Source organism: Chamaea fasciata, unplaced genomic scaffold (genome assembly GCF_029207755.1).
Source record: "Chamaea fasciata isolate MVZ Bird 193981 ecotype frontalis unplaced genomic scaffold, bChaFas1.0.hap1 SCAF_8, whole genome shotgun sequence".
NCBI classification, from domain to species: domain Eukaryota; kingdom Metazoa; phylum Chordata; class Aves; order Passeriformes; family Sylviidae; genus Chamaea; species Chamaea fasciata.
Window position 1 is genome coordinate 5,326,782 of NW_027094093.1, and position 17,469 is coordinate 5,344,250.

General features: G+C 45.3%; 1 protein-coding gene across 1 annotated transcript in view; it reads right to left on the reverse strand.

Moving 5' to 3' along the window:
* CPS1 (carbamoyl-phosphate synthase 1) overlaps positions 1–17,469 on the reverse strand; it is a 179,740-nt gene that overhangs the window by 128,623 nt on the left and 33,648 nt on the right. The window contains exons 2-3 of the mRNA XM_066189456.1: positions 1,871–2,078; positions 485–628 (exon numbers count right to left, since the gene is read on the reverse strand). The gene's annotated coding sequence lies outside the window, so the exon portion shown is untranslated. The remainder of the gene's footprint in view (positions 1–484; positions 629–1,870; positions 2,079–17,469) is intronic.

The following is a 17,469-nucleotide window of genomic DNA, read 5'->3' on the forward strand; positions in this document are numbered from 1 at the left end:
ATGCTTTCATCCCAGGGCATCCTTTTGCACTGGTGTCTCCATCTCAGGCTGCATCCTCCCTCTGTGGCTTCCACTGGAGACCACAGTCCTGCAGATTACTGTTAGTTGCACCAAAATACACCTGTGTGCAGTGCTGGCCACCAAAAGGAAGAGGTGGATCCTCCTAGAAAAGCACCTTCCTGCTCAGGGAAAGGAGTAACAGGGCACCTCGGGGAGGCTGTGACTGTCCAGCAGCAGAGGCTTTAACACCAAGCTGTCAGGAGTGGTGTGGATAAAGGTGATCCTGCCCTCCAGCATAAGCATATATTAAGCTCCTTGAGGTCCTACACAACGTGGTTTTCTATAGTTTCTATTAAGGTTTGTGGTGAAGGTCTTGGGGAAGGGGATCCAGCAATGAGGATGAGAAAAGAGCATAGTGCAATTTCTCTGGTTACCCTTCCTTTCTCATACAGGGGTTTGGTGTGGTGCTGCCCACTTCACTCACCTTTGTGCCATGGGGAGGGAGCAGGACCAAGACAAGGTCTGAAAACTCAACTGGTCCTGTTTCAACAAGCCACCTGAGAGGGACTTCATCAGAAGTGTAGATATTTGACACTTGTTGATGGTTGTGTTTGTCCATGGTGGTGGTCTATTTAAAGAAATAAAAAATATATAAAATAAGCTATATTCCCAAGAAACAAGTAAAAAAGCATTTTAAATGCTTTATCATCTGGCTCAATTTGTGTTCACCACCTGTGTATCCTAGCGTGATCAGCAAGATGAAAATCATCCCAAATACTGTTAACCAAATGCCATCTGTGTGTGTGCATGTCCCCTGAGAGCCCAGCATAGTTTCAGCTCTCAAGAGCTGACAGCAGCCTCAGCTGTCAAAGATGTGACATAGAGACAGTGCAGGAGAACAACAGATAGTGCTGTCTCTGCCTAAATTACTTCATTTCTCATTCCTACATACTAACTTTCCAAATGCCCACCAACAGCAGTCAGCATGGACACTGTATCGGTGGCTAACATTATTTAAAGTTTTTGCCAAAAAATCCTGCCCTGAGCTGTCCCCAGCCCCTGTAGCCTTCACAGTCAGACACACTGAGCTGATAAATCCATTTATGAACTACCACTGCAGGGATTTGATGCACACTGGTTTCCCTTTGAAACCACTTTGGAGTGGGCTGCTGGCTTGTGGCGTGGCAGATGCTCTCCGAGATTTAATGGGGAAAAAGCACAGCAGAAGAGATCTCAGCCTCCACAAACCTCAGCTCATCCCCCTGCCCCAGAAGAGACTGTTTCTGTCTGACAGGCTTGGAGCTGAGCCAGGTGAAGAATAAGGGTGACACATCCTATGTGCAGTACCACAAAAGCCACTCTGGGAGAAGCAGCCAGTGGGGCCCAAAGCTTCTAGCTTACACGAGTTATCCAGCCAGACCTCGCTGCACCACTGTCTCATCTTTCCAACTTCCCCTATTTTATTTTGTCCATGGTTTTGCACCTCAGTGTAATAGTTTGGCCAAATCTGAGTGGGGTTCTTTGATGGCAACACCCAAGGGAACATGGCTGTGTCCCAACAAGACCACAAGCCCTGCTCCAGGCCAGTTCCCAGCACATACAGATAATTTGTAGCAAGAGTTTCTTTGTTGATTTATTTATTTACATTGGGAAGAACAACACAGGTTCCTCACATGTTCCTGCCCAGAATGTCCAGGTCCTTTGGCCAAAGTGTCCCCTGCATTCCTTTGGCTGCACCCGGGAAAGAAATCTGAAGGCCAGCACCCAAACCCAGGAAATTTAAACCCCTGGAGTTACAATTTGCACGTTATTAGTGCATAAAGACAAACTCCAAGAAAGCAAGAGGCAGCAGATAGCTCAAAATAAGCACCTGAGGAGAAAGGCCGGACCCAGGCAGGCTCACTCCGGCGGGGCACTAGCTTGGGGACCGCTGGCAGAAGGGCGTTGGTGTCCCCAGCAGGTGGCAATGCAGCCTGACAGCAGCAGCCACCCAGTCGCTTCAAGCACCTCACACTCCTCAGCTGCTCAGTCCTGCCTCGGGAGATCTCGGCTTCGGCTCCTGGGAAAGGCACTCAGACCTAAAAAGCCCACAACAGAGAGGTTGTGTTGATACACTGTGTGAGACGACAGATGTGAGAACCATGGAAGCCCTTCCGAAATGCATGGCCTGAGTCATATACACCCCTGGGGAAAAAATGAAATAAATAAAAGGGAATCTTTCCCAGTCCTGCTCGAAGCCACCCAAGCTCCCCATAGGGGAGGACAACTCATACTCAGGTTATAAAGGAAACACTCCACACACTGGGTGAAAATACTTTCTCTCCCCATGTCAGCTTTACAGATATTACACAAGCTCTGCCACCAGCCACTCCCAACCTGCAGGGAATACAGAGGCAAACACTCCCTTTTCCACAGGTTGCCCTTGGCTCTTTGAAGTCTCCTGCATACCTCAAACATACCTCCCCTTAGGATGCCATAGGGACTGGGGACATCCCAAAAGGGCAAGAGCATCAGGAAAATCCAAGTGGGCACATATGTAAGGGTACCAAGGCTCACCACTGAGGGATTTGTCAAGGGAAAAGCCCAGCCTAGGTAGAGCTGAAATGGCTCCTGTAGATGGGCTTGCAGTGCTCTGTCTCTGCCCAACAGGGCCAGAGCAACCTTGGTCTCCCTCACCTGCTGATTGCCTTGGGAATTTTCAGGGAACCCCCCTGCTTTGGCAGTGCATGAGGACAGAGAAGCACAAGGCAAGGAATTGGGCCTTAAGGAGTGTGGGGATCTCAGGCCATGCGTTGTTCCAAGTTTTCAGGACGATCTCTGTGCACAGCAGGGGTGCAGTGTTACCATGCAAACTCACTCTTAATGCAGCAGGAAGCAGATAAGCCCAGGCCAACAGAGACTTAAACCCCCAAATTCAGTGTCACAGCTGGTGTGGATGGATACTGCAGCATCTCCACAGCTGTGCCTCTCAACTTACAAAGCACAGTTCCACAGCCTTGGCAAAAGGGGATTTTTTACCTTTATGTGGGCCAGTTCTGGAGCTGTGTGGAGTTAAACTGATTGAGAGCAGTTTAGGATCCAGCCCCTCTGCAACAGCTGAACACAGGAGTCAGGGGGAATTATTTCACTTTGAACAGTTGGTGAAATTTCAGACATAGCTAATAAGCTTGTTTGTGCCTGACCTGAAAAGCAAGTCCTGGTTGGATCCCAGCAAGACCTGACAGGTAGATTTTTGTTGCTTCATTACTCTTTGTTTATTTGTATGGGTTGGGGGATGTGGGGGGAAGGTTTGTTTGTGGTTTTTTGAAAGAACAAGCAAACTCTTCCAAGACTGAGGATGCCACTCATCAAACATGCCCTTACCATGAACTGGAAACAGATACACCACCACTCTCCCTTTAGGACAAATGTATTTACATTCCTCCTACACTCCCTGTCTTTGCCAAAGATTACAAAATATCCCAACATACCAGCTGGACTTCAGAGAACTCTTTCCCAGCTCTGAGGGAAGGATGTTGCCACTGCAGAAGTGACATTGCTTGGCTTGGCTAATGCTCTGCAAGCCCACAAAGGCTGATGGCACGACTGCAAACACGGCATCTGGAGTCTGGGGATGAGCATTGCCCTTCACCCTTGCGGCCACCTCACTGGCACAATTAACCTTTCAAAGCAGAGGATGTGCACCAAGATCTCTGTCTCCTGGGCAGGTGCAATGCACTTCTGCTCTGAGACCCAGACAGAACTGACATATCTTTGAATTCTGAAGGATTTTTCATGTGCCAGTATCAAACTCACTCCCTCAAAAGCACTTGGGGAAAAAGCAGAACAAAACAAATTCTCAATATAGCTGCTGATTCAAGAGAGTCTTCTATTGCCTCACCCACAAATGTTTGTATTCCCAAGTGCTCCCCAAGCCAGCTTTCACCCTTAGCATGGTGATCCCTGCCACTTCCTTCTGCAGCAGACACTTCTGCTTTGCCTCTCTCCCTGCCTCAGTCACCACTGGTTTCTCTCTCCATGCTGCCACTTTCGGGGAGTAGGGTGGTAGCTTTTACTTTGGATCATTTCACAAATCCAGTTTACAGCAGCACAGCAAGGGGAAGGCAAAATGCACTGTGAGGGGGAAGGCAAAACCAGCTTAACACAAGGAAACCTGAACCCTCCTTCAGCTCACAGAGAGGCAGTCCCGGACCTCCCAAGAGCAACCGCATTCCCAGTATTTGGACATTCTGGATGCTAAGAGGGCGAGCAGAAAGGAAAGGAGAGAATAAAGTTTTTTTTCATGTATCCCTCAACTTCAGAGGCACAAAAGCCATTTGTTTTTGTCAGTTTTTTTCTGGACAGGACAACCTGCAGTCACCTTCCACCCCCAGATGCCCTGCAATGCCTTCACTTTCCCCAGAGGGTGAAAGATGACAAATTTGGCCAAAAAAGTGCAACAGACCCTCTAATGACTGGCCACCCTTGAAGCCTGAGTATGACAGTACACCACTCTGCTAGTTCTGTATCAAGACAGACAGAAATGGAGAAGGCACAGAGGCAGCACTAAAGCCAACTCGTAAGCCTTAAGAAGGGAAAAAAGAGCAGGACTGTGAGGAGCCATTTAACTCCATCTTCTCATGGCTGGGGAATTTCTTGCTAGCAGGACACGTGTCAGGCAGCCCTTGTGGAAAGCTCATTTTGCAGCAGTTGCAATTTGCTGCAGCATTTGCAGCGTTCGCAGGCGGTAATCGAATCCACCGGTAGTATTTTGCTCTCCATAAATCCCATTGGAGCCAGGCCCATAAATAGTTACACTGTAGTGTAGAGCTGCATACAAGGCAAGAGCAAATGTTCCACATAATGACTGCTGGCCTTAATCACACTGAGGAGCTGATCATATTTCCACCATTTTGTCAAGTTTTATTATAGATCTCCCTCTTTAAGGATACCCCTAAGTGGTGAGGGGGAAACCACAGTGGTGCTAAACAGCTTCCTCACAGGGGATATGCAAAGCACCCTGTAATTGCAGGGGTTTCTCCTATCCCCAGAAGAGTTTTGGAACAGTTTCCTCCATAAATGAGGTGTTCTGCCTCCATTCTGACACTCCCAGTAGTGGACAGCAAGGGACTGATCAGATTTTTGTAAGTGGCTGAAAAAGAGAGACACACCTCCAGAAATAAACTTCTAAGATACTCCATGAAAATCACCATGAAATACAAACTTCGGATATAAGCATATCCTACATTCAGGGATACCCTTGTTGGGAATTCGTAGCTCATTTATCACCATGGGAAAAAGGACAAACCCCACCTGGGTGACAACTGCAGCAGGTGGCAATTAGGCGACAGCCACCCCCAGATACAGCACAGCAGTTCCCAGAACTGGGCTCACCACCCCATTAGACTGCAGTGCTTAATACTTGCAAGCCTGACAAATCCATCTGCAAGAAGCTGGGCTCCACACCAGAAGTGGGAGGTTGCCAGTGGAAGCTTTTGGGAACCACTGTTGGTTCATTATCACAGGAGATAAACTCCAAGGTGTTTATACTCCCCAAGGCTGGGAAATATCCCATTCCAGCAGGGCTGAGCCCGTGCTTAACAAGCATATGGAGAACACAGTCTAATGTAGGGATCCCAAATGAGTACACATCAATCTGGGGCTTGGGAGCACACAGACCCTTTTTAAAACAGGACAGTCATCTTTCGTCACCCTTCCTTCTCTTTCATTATAGTCACAATGCCAGTTCCCTGGTTTTCAGCAGCAGTAATCTCACTGACTTGTTCTAATAATCACTTAGCCTTCCACTGAACAGTCCATGCATTCAGGTGTGGAATTACTACTTTGTAAACCCCAGGAGAATGATATCAGCACTTACCCCCTGTACTCCACATTTGAGACGGTTGGTGTCAGCAAGGGGAAATAGACCTTCTCTGTAAGAACAGAAATATGGTCTGACATCCTTCCCCTGCTCTTCATGGTTTAAATATGATAGGTATTTTACTGCAAGAGGGCCTGATTTGGGACTCTTTCCAGCTGCAATTTTCACAAAACCTATACCTTATAGACAATCACCTTCCTACAAATTTCCCTCCTTCTTTCTCTTTTTTGCTGCAATTAGAGTTTATATATATATATATATATATATATATATATATATATATATATATATATATATATCACTGAGACAACACAGAAATATAGACAAGCAAGGCAAATACTAGAGCCTCACTTTCTTAGGAAACCAGGTCAAGAATAGTGAATCACATTACTCAGAGTATGGAGGTTGTACACAAAGTATTTGGTTAGAAAATTGATTAGATATACCTGAACAAAACTCTTTAAGGATCCCCATGCAGCTTGGATCTCCCTTAGATAAATGATGGATAAATTCCCCAATGAATTGCACCATTTGGAAAAAAGAAAACCCTACTACATTACTAGCCTGAACACATTTTCAACTGTAAATGGTTCATGCTGTGGCCATGCAGAGCTGAGTCCTTTAGTAATTTCAGTCGATGGAAGTTTCACGTGCCATCCTGCCACCACTTCTGGTCTGAGAGGAAGGTCACAGAATCCCAGGGTGGTTTGGGTTGGAAGGGACCTTAAAGCCTATCTTGTCCCAACCCCCTGCTGTGGTCAGGGACATTTTCTGCTAGACCAGATTGCTCAAAAAGCTCCATCCAGACACATCACTTCCAGATGGGGTCCCACTGTCTCCTCTGTCCAATCAGCTCAAGACAGAACCCCTACACCACTTTTGAAGGCAGCTTTGAGAACTCCACTAGGAATTAGGAGAAAGTTTCCATGCACTAAGGGTGGCTGGAGGTGTAACCCACTAAAGGTTAGACTCAAGCTTGTAACATCTCTACATAACACTCTGACAATTCTTTAAGCATTATCATTTCATCAAAAGGAAAGAAACTTGGAGAAGAGGTCTGGAGGTGGTTTGAAAGGTGCCCAGATGAGACAGCCTTGCCTTGGACTCAGCAGAAACGTCTCCTTCCTCTGTCTGCAAATGAGCAGATGAGCCAAGCTGGGGCTCTTCCAATGAGTTATTTGGCTGCTCTCTGCTATGGTTTGCTCTAATTTCTTATGCTCATTTTCCAGCATCTCTGATGCAGAGTTTCTCATTATTTCTGGACATGGCACATCACAGAGAGACCCCAATTAGAGCTTGAAATCTGAAGATGCTTCTTTTGTATTTGTCACACTGCAAAGAGTAACATTTTTACTACACTTAGAAAATGCTTAAAAGCTTCTGAGGAAGAAATCAGTACCTAAATCTCCAAATATAGAAATACACTACAAAGCAATGCAAAATTAATACTATGAATCCAATATTATGCCCTTCTTGAGTCTTGTGAAAGAGAGTCTGGGAAACAAAAAGTGTTCACAGAAGTGCTTCATTTCCCAAATGAAGAAATGTGTGAATCATTTCTCATCTGATGAACCCATTATCATCATGCTCTGCCATTGATTATTCCCTGTACTTCAGAGTCAGGAAAGTACTACCACGGCAGGAAGATGAGCTCTGGCTGGATTTGCAGTGATTGGGAAGAAGGTGGCATCCCACATCTCAGGTAGCTGCCGGCCCTTTAGAACTTTAGCCAGCCTTTTAGAACTCATCCCACCTTGCCTCTGGCCAGGCCTGCCACTTCAGCTAGATGGGGAAAGCTGGGCATAAAACCTCACTGCTCCCAGCCAGCAATGGCCAGGCCTGGAAGCATGCAGGAGATGTGTGGTGTGAAGGTAGGACACAGGGAACTAGGCTGAATATTTGTTTGGATGTCCTTAGCACATGTGCAAGGCCACTCTGTATGAACCCCAAGGAATGCACAGCCCACCAGCACAGAAACTGTCACTAGCTCTTTAAATGGACCATGAAAGTTTGAGATGCTTTCTTAACTGCTGCAAAGGTCATTCACCCTTGTGGAAACTGAGTTACAATTAAGGGTTCTGTGGGCCTGATATTTCTGGGTCTGAGAGATTTTAGCCTGCTAGGAGCCGCTAACTTTTCCCCAAGGAAAAATTTCTCAAGAAAGTTTCTTCTCAAAACAATCTTGGCCAACAACTATCCTTTCTCAAAACAATCTTTCTCCAGGTGGTGCTTTGCTGTTTCTCTAGTTAACCAATGGGATTAAAGAAGTGTCGCTCCTATTCACCAACCATGTTAAGTCTGTATCAGAACACCTTATAAAAGGTAGTAAGAATTAGACAATAAAAGCCTTCTTTTTCTATGCTCTTTGCCTCCTGAAATATTTGGAGTCTTTCTTTCGTGTCCTACAGCAACAGGGTACTACAAAGACTGGCCAAGGCTCCCAGAGAGCTGTTAAAAACAGCAAGGATCTCTTGGCCATCTGTTCTACAGCAGGCCAGGCACCCCATAGCTGGGGCTTTTCTTCAGCTCCAGCTAAATCACAGAACATAACCTTTAGATATGACACAGGGCTGGAAGCCTTGCATGGGCACAAATTTAGGGCTGGAAGAAAAGACAACACACAAAAATCCAACTGGCAGTTTGAAATGGGCATAAAAAGGTGAAAAGCACCGTCCTTCAGCTGGGACTAAATGTATTAAGGAAACAAAAAACATACTAGAAGAATTTTCAAACCCTGGAATAGAGAACTGGAAAACAAACTGAACTGGAACTCAAAGCAAACTGGAAGTAATGAAATCCTCCACATCTCTGCTTTCCAAAGGGGTTGAGCAACTTTTTTTGTGTCATAGGATGCGGATTCAGGCTCCCTGATCTGGCCACTGTGCAGACTTGAATTGCCCCCAAAACTAAGAACAGAAAAAGTTGTGCCAGAGCCTTATTTAACTGTTCCCATCAATTCAGCATCCCAGCATTTGCAGACAACACTATTTCAAGGTACTGGGTACCAAAATTCTGTGTTTACACATTTTCCTTGCTCTCCATTGAACCCACTTACAAGACTGCCTGCCTGTATTTGTGTCTGCTTGTAACTCCTCTTACCACTGTCTCCCAATAGGATCTTTTCCTCCTTAGTTTAAATCCTAACCATACAACACACAATGTACAGCATAATACCTGTTCTTGTAGTCCCAGAGAGACATTATTAGAAACAGACTTAGCCATCACTTGTTCCTTAGAAGCCCATCTGTAGTAACTGATTTTCAACACGAAGTGAGTTGAGACACCTTGATTTGGAGGCTGTTCACCTTAAAAATCTGCGAAAGGAGGCTGGTTTGTTTTGTTTTTAGGAGGATAGTGTGCATCACTTTCTGAAAACGCAAGAGAAAGTCTCTCAAAACCACTTGTGACTGCTGAAATCCTTGTCCAATAAATAACAATTACCATGTTCATTACTGAGCAAAGGCTGACAGGAAGAGCAGGTCTGCATCAGAGGGAAAAGAAACCCTCAGAGGCTGAAGCTGCCAACTACACATTGCTCCTGGCAGATATCTTCTCCCAGGAGCTGCCCCTGCCACTTTCTGCTGGACTGTTTTCTTCATCTGTTTAATCCCTCTGCAGCAAACACACTGCTGCTCTCCTCCCAGCAGCACACAGACCACAAGAGCAAGGGTTCACAACTGTGATGTGTGTTCAGGTTTCTCCTTCCTTTGGAAAGGACAGGACTGTGGGACAAGACAGACTTGTCAAGTTAATTAGGAACTGAGGAATGTTAGTTTTGAACTCTACTGTGAAGGAAGCAGATCTGCTAAATTACATGCACTGGGAGTGGCAGCAAGGTGCTTTTCTGCATTCACCACCCTCAGACAGAGAAGCAAACATGCTACCTAGGATTATCAGCATACTTGCATTAAGTGCTAAAACCCAGAGCAGACAGAGTTGATCAAGGTTTTTAAATTACTGCTAAAGTTATAAAAACACTAGACAAAATCTTTGTAAAAGTTGCAAATATCCTTTCAAAGGGATAGATAAAAATTCTGCCTCCATAATGGCAACAAAAGGGAACTGCAAGGAGGTTAAAAAACAGAAAAGAAAAAGAAAAAGGTGATGCAAAGAGAAAATGGAAGAGACTACAGTGATGCTCTGAAGAAACATAAGCTCCATCTAATTTACAAGACTGAGAGTCTCAATTCCTTTCAGATCATAAAAACCACAAATGGAAGACAGATACCCCCAACAACAGCAGGCCCAAGTGTGATATTCCAGCCTCACACCTCTCAGGCTCGTTATTATAACATTATTAAATGTAGAACAGATCCCCACCCTGTAAAGGCTGTGCTAAACTGACATTCAGCTCAGGAAGAGGGAGAAGAGAGGCACTGGCAGGAGGCTGCTAACATCACAATACTTCCCACCCTTTGGAAGACACACCCAGTACGGGAAAGGTTAGATAGCCACAGCCACATTCCCAGGGCCCTTGATTCTCACATCCCCCAATTATCTCAGTATGATTTTACTGCCATAAGAAACCTGCACACTCACAGAACAGCATTAAAACTAGAAGATGGTATCATTTTAAAACTGCTATACCAATACTAAGTCCCCAAAAGCTTGCAATTTAAATCTAACCAATCTCCTTTGTCCCTGCCAACCCACTTAAACACAATAAGAATTAATAAAAGAACAGAATAAGTCATTACCTGTATGTAACACTCACAAGGACAAATCAGAAATGAACACACATGGACCGATTTCACAAGTTATTCTGAAGGAGATGCGCTGCGTTTGCATTCACTGCAGCACAACTAATTTAAGGAAGTCATGACACTGAGTTTTGTGTTAGACACCTCTTGCATGGCAGCATAACCTTTCAGGACCCAATCTCCCACCTATTTTAGTGCCCCCAAAACCACAGAAGTGAAGCTGCCTTCCACTGTACTTACCACTGTGACTTAAACTGTCTTTGCTATAAACAATCATCCAAATCAGCTTTGGCACTTAGGGTCCAGCTGCACTTACTGTGCCCACTTCTAGGATCTAGTATTTCTCAAGCAGAAAGGCAGAAGTAACCTCCTAAGCAAAGTGTTAAAAACCTGCATATACACACAGAGCAACCCTCAGCCAACTGTTGCAGTTCTATCAGCTTAATGGAGTTGCTTGGGATGATGAGTTTGGGGAAAAGTATTCAATAACAATACCAGGCATTTCTGAACTACCTTTGGGAGTAACAGTCTTCTAAAATATGTCATCAGCCTCTTGGTGGCAGCTCTGAAGCATCTCATATTGCAAATATCTGACTGTGACAGAAGTTTAACAAGCAGGAGAAAAGCTCTCAGGGCTAGCTATTCAAACAGAAGGGGCTGACATACAAGCCTTGGTTATATTGCACTCTAAGAGACCATCAAACACCTGATTACATGTGTCTGATACGAAATTGCAACTTTAGAGATAATAATTTCAAGGGCTGCAGGCAAAGGCATAGGCAGCTTGTACTGGCTGCCAAACTCCAGACACAAACTAAGTTTTTTTAGGGTGTTCAAGGTGTTCAGTCACTCCCTACAGCCAAAGACCCTCCCAGGGGGTCCTTTATCCCTTGTGTTCTGACATTTTGACCAATCCCACAGGATTTCCACCTCCTATATCCAGCAGCACTTTCTGCAAGAGTCACTGTGTATCTCCTAAACCCCTCTGATCTCATAGGTCACACAAGAAGCAAAGTGACATTCTTGAGCTTTACCATGTCACTTGTCTGCCTACAGCTAAATTAGGAATGCAGTGACAGCATTCTATTTAGAGCCAGCATAGCTTCTAGACAGACCCTGAAGGAGAGACATTTCTTACATCTACATCACTGCTCCCCAAAAAACAGGCTTGCACTGAGAAGCAGCTTCATTGGGAAGATTTTGCAGTGCTTCACCAAGTTTGTTTTCACACACAGAGTGAATACACAAACATTAAGAGCACAGCACAAGTGGCCAAGCTCCATCACAGCTGGTTTTAACCAGCTTGGCCAGGTTCATCCATTGTATTGCTGGCTGCAGTGAGGCCTACCTGTATCCTTGGAAAAAAAGGAAGTTCACTGTGTGCTCTCACCTTGGACTGTAGCATGGCTGGTTGCTGAGTCTTCTCCCTCCCACCAGAAGTATTAAGAGACCCACATTGTGATCTTGTGACATTTTTTAAAGGAGGCTCTTTGCCCCTGACTGGTTGGAGAAGTGCATGAAAAGCCTGCCAGGCCCTGCCTGCAGCCTCCTTTGCCTGCTGGGTGTGGAAGACACCTCTCCAGCCATGGGCTCAGCACTGGGAATGAACATCCCACTGGAACAAGAGGATACAGTGCCACCAGAAAGCAGCTGTTAATGGTACAGTTCAGAGAAAGCATGGAGTTAGGATGGCTGGGAGGCTGGACCAAAGGCACAGCAACAATTATAGAGGGATGCCACAGCTGGGAACACTGCCACCAGGCACAATAACCTCAAATTCCCAAACCTCCAGCCCAAACTGTCAGCTCCAACCTTACATGGCAGTTCTCTAAACACACTTTTTGCACAGGATGCTTACAAACATTATCACAGTGATTCATGAGAAAAGGGGAGCTCATCAAATACTTTATGCTCATTTGTGTCCTCTCAGACAACAGGGGTACAGATATATTCTAGATATTTCTGGAGACCTCTGTCAGAGCTTAATAAGCCTTGACAATGCTACTTACCTTCTTTAAACAGCTTTCTGAGATATCTATAATGTGAATGATTATACGATAATGTAGTTATGGCCAGCTCTCCTCAAAGACAATCATCTTTGGATATAATTCAAAATGCACAAATATGATCTGAAACCTACACAGGCCTCATAAATCCAAAGTACCTCCTGCCAAACATGGAAATAGCTGAAAAATTTTGGTTCCTACAGCTTCGTCCTTGCTGGGCCATCTCAAGGTTTGTATAAGACTGAGCTACATAACACTTAAATTGTAACACAACAGCAAGAATCATGCAGGTAATTGGAAAACAGGGTGTTCCAGTGTATTAAACACATTTGGGAGTGTCTGGGCTTTTAGCAGTATTTAAGCAAATGCAGACTGTGTGCTTGGCAAAGACAGGATTCCAGTGACAAGGACAGAGAACATATGATCTCAGAGAATGATGCTCAGATCTCCAAGCTCCGTGTCTTGAAAGCTATCCATACCTCATTGAGAAGTCTTCCTGATGGCTGAAGGGAAAATGAGGTTTAGGTTGTGAAAGCACCAGATTCCCTAAAATCAGATATGACCTTTGAGTTTTGTTAGATTTCAAGCCCAGTTGATCCCTAACAGAAATCAGCAAAAGTTAAACCATGTTAAGCCAGTTAGTCCTTTGGTTCCTGGTCTTACTCAAGACCTGGAGCACTTCATGTCAAAAGCAAGAGGAAGAAGAAAAGTGAAAGAAAAGAGGCTGATACTCCATAAGTCACAATGAAACAATGAAACCTTCAAGGCAATCCAGGTCTGTGGGGAGTCTGGGCCAGATACTGAGCTATCTTTTAATGCCCTTTCCTGAAGTCATTGCATCTCCTAGCAGATTAAAATGGGATCCAAGAAAGACAGATCTTTCTAAATGGCAGTAATTTAAATCCTCTGCTGCATGCTCCAGGGAAAAGAGAGAAAGGAAAAGGCAAGGGAACCTTTGCAGCTCACATGTAAGCTGCGGAGCTCTGAAGACACAGGAATTCCAGCTGACCAAAGCAGCACCAAGGGAATTTCATCCTGTGCAGTGTGAGAGAGCGTGCAGCATTTAACATCTTATCCAGTGCCTGACGGTTATGTTTCAAACTATACTCCTCCAGGCCTGCCAGCTAGTGCTCTCCTTGGTGGAGAGTCCTGCCTGGTGGGATTTGATGCACACATTCTGCCTCCATTGCCCTCTGCTCATGCATACTGTTGTTACATTTAGCCAGGCACTTGCATTTCAGAGCCTGGTTGCTCGGTGATCTATAAACCGGTGCTCATGCCAAGGAAACTGAGGTGCCAAGAAAATGTCTGGAAGCTTTACAGGACAGTGGAAAGCAAATTGCAAAGAGCACTTGGGTGGCACTTTCTTCCACAGGGAATAATGCATGAGGAAGGTGAGCTGCCCAAAGGTGAGGTTGAAGGGAGCCCCCAAGTCATCTGGGCAAGACTGAGAAGCAGACACACCTTCAGGAAGCTGCTGCCCCTGCAGACAGCCCTCCTGGGCAGGGCAGGGGCTGACTGAAAGGCTCCCCAGCTCTCTGGGGAACGCCTTGTATGTGCTGCTGCAGTTGCTGGGGGACGCTGACATCGTCTGGGACAGAATTAGAAAACCTTGAGCAGAAGGACAACGTGGCACAAGTGCTAAGTCAGCCATGTGCTATATGTGGCACACCAACTGGTGCCTCCTTTCCCCTTCTTTAGATGCTATTCCTTTGCCTGCTCCTTCAGCAAGGTTTGACTTCAGCCTACACTGCCCTGTGACTGCTACGTGCCCCTGGCTGCATTCAGGCTAGCAACACCTTACGCAGCACCTAAAGGAGCCAAGAGACAAACCTTCCCTCGAGCCAGCAGAGCCCTTACTTTGTCCGTGTAATCCAATCTTGGGGCCATTATATAAAGCTGTGTCCAGTGTTTACCCATCACTGCCCTATTTCCCACCACCTCCAAATCCCATGGGGCTGCTCCTGACTGTCTGCTGGTGACACACCGGCAGTCAGCTCCAGATCTCCTCCCATGCTGTAGTCTGCTCCCAGACCACCTCCCTGACAGGCTCCTAAGACCAAGATCCAGAAAACATGCTGACCAGGCAATTTTTTGGGCTTGACTCCCTTCTACACAAGTTTCTACAGCTTATCAGGATGTCCTGCAGCTCTGAGCATCCTGGATAGCAAAAGGCTTTGCTATTTTGTTGAAAGCGTCTTCCATGCTGTTGGGACTGGAAGGTCAAATCATTAGCAGATTAATTAGGCACTCTGTGACACACAGCCAGCATTACAGCTAAAGCTGAGACCTTAAAAGTTTGGTGGAAGAGGATCCCTTGCTTAATACTTAAGGCCGGTGATGAAATATGCAAGTATTAAACCAGACAAGCAGTCCCTCTCTCTCATGGCAAAAATCACATGTAGAAGAGAGCACAAGGAACTCTGCAGCATCTTGGTGTGGGAAAATGTACCCAGTCTCTATCAGTTCAAGAACTGCTCAAGCATAGTAAAATGGATTATATGTTTTTTCCAAATCTGTTGTGAATTATGGCAAATAATATATTCCTGATACCTGCCTAAATAGCCAGTTCCTTCCTGGATTAGGTTCTTGGCTTCAAACAGTCTTCCAAGGTGTACAATCAAACTGGTGTTGGAAAAAAACATCATTTGCGTGTATTCATTTTAAATTTCGCTGAACCTCCCTTGTTTGTGTTCAGTAGGCTCCTCCATGAACATCCATGTATTTACATTGAAAATTGAGACCACTTTTCACTTATGGGCTGAATAAAAAATGTGTTTGTACCATGGGGCAGCTCCAGACCACTGCAATCTTTCTGAGATTGCTGCTTGCCAAATGGTACATGGACACTTGTAATTTTTCCTGCTGACATTGCAGGCATCCAGCCTCCAGAAGAGGAGCACAGCAAATATTTAACAGCAACAGGTGTCAGATAGGAGTTGATCACAGAAAAGAGAAAACACATTAGCTGAAATTATAGCAAAAAAAGCACGCATGGGACAGGAGAAAGTCTCCAGAAAAAGACTGGAATATGCTGACAGTACTTAGGTGTTTGTAAATAGTCTGTATTCTCACACCTTGCCTGAGAGCAAACTCCCATCAGAGCAACCAACATTTCCCCTGGTACTTGATCTGGTTTACTGTCATGAGCTCACTAACAATTCTACCAAACAAATAGGAAGTTAATTGCATTTTCAGGTATTTTAGACAGCAAAAGGCAGAAGTCTCAAAGGGAGCTCATTATGAAACACAGCAGAACCAACAGCACTCACCTTTTCTTCCAACAGCTCCAGGGCTTGCACCATCCCCTGAAATACAGAACATCTTGTCTTCCACTTCACAGTATAGGTTTAAGCCATAGCTGCCTCCTCCTGAAGAAGGGCCTGACTGCCTGGGCTACAGGAAGCCCAAAGCAGAGTTCTCCTTTTCAAACTGGACCAGAAGGACAGAGATCTCAGAGTAAACACACAGGGAGTGCAGCCCAATTCAGGTCTTCCCATTTCCATTCTGGTGCTGCAATTGATACCACCTCTCTGTGACTTTAGCCTGACAAAAGGAACATATTCCACTTCAGAAGCGTCAGAATGAATTATTTCAATGATCTGGATGCAAAACACACTTCCATTATGTTAGTTCAACTAAGTCCAGCCCAAATGCATTGAAGTTTGCATTGGCCAGAACTGTATCCTCATCAATTAAATCAATAAAAACCAGGTGAGCTCCAAGCAAGCTGCCTCCTGTGTCAGTGAGTAGCAGGGCTAACAGGACATGGTTTCCAACCAACACCTTTCTCACTATTGAATTTTCTGGGCCCTTGGGAAAGCGGAAGCTTCATCACTGTTCATTCCCCTCAATGTGAATTCTTCTGCAGGAAGAGAAGCATCCACGCACTGCCCAGGAGCTGTGCACCCAGGACGGCAGATGCCCATGAATTCTCATTCCCAGCTGCTTTCCCTTGGACATGGATCTTGGCAAGTCCTAGCAAGTGCAAGGGAGACCCTGGATTTTGCTCTGGCAATCCTGCTTGCAAAAAGTGGCTGCTAAAAACGAAAGAGGAGCCTTCCTACTCCAGCCCCTGGAACCCACAGCCCAGGATGAGATGGCACAGCACTGCCAAAGAACTGCAAACCTCAGCTCCCACACAAGATCACTGAATATCCTGAGTTGGAAGGGACCCACAAGGATCACTGAGTCCAAATCCTGGCCCTGCACAGAATCATGCCGTGTCCAAGAGCATTGACCAAACATTTCTTGAGCTCTGTCAGGCTTGCTGCTGTGACCACTACCCTGGGGAGCCCGTTCCAGTGCTTGACCACCCCCTGAATGAAAATGTTTTTCCTCAAACCCAACCCAATCTTCTCCTGACACAGCTGAATGCCACAGAGACACATCTCTGCATCACCTAGGGACACACCTCATGTGTTCCCAGAGATGTCTTGGGACACATCCAAGCTTGCCAGGCAGATAAACTTGTGGTGTCCTGTCCAAGCACCAAAGAACTGACTAGATCCAAATCCTTAACCCAGCAATTGAATTAAGGACCTGCTATCTCCTCCTCCATAGCTGTTTTATCTTCTTATCCAATCAATGTATGATTATTTTGGGTCAGCACATCACAAAACCACCTTTACTGGCAGAATGAAGCATATCCAGACACATCTGCATTAATACACAGGCCACAATCATGCAAAAAAAAACCCCACTAAGTTTGTTCTTCATACCTGAAATCCTTTCTTCCTTTAAAAATATATATTTGATGATGGTGGCTTTCTGGCTTATTTTATTGCAAATCACAGGTGACCACAGAAATTATTAGATCATCACCAATTTTTTCTTGCAATGAAAATTTTCACAGGTGTAGTGATGCTTAAAAATTGGTTTAGACTATTTCCATTCAAGTTAC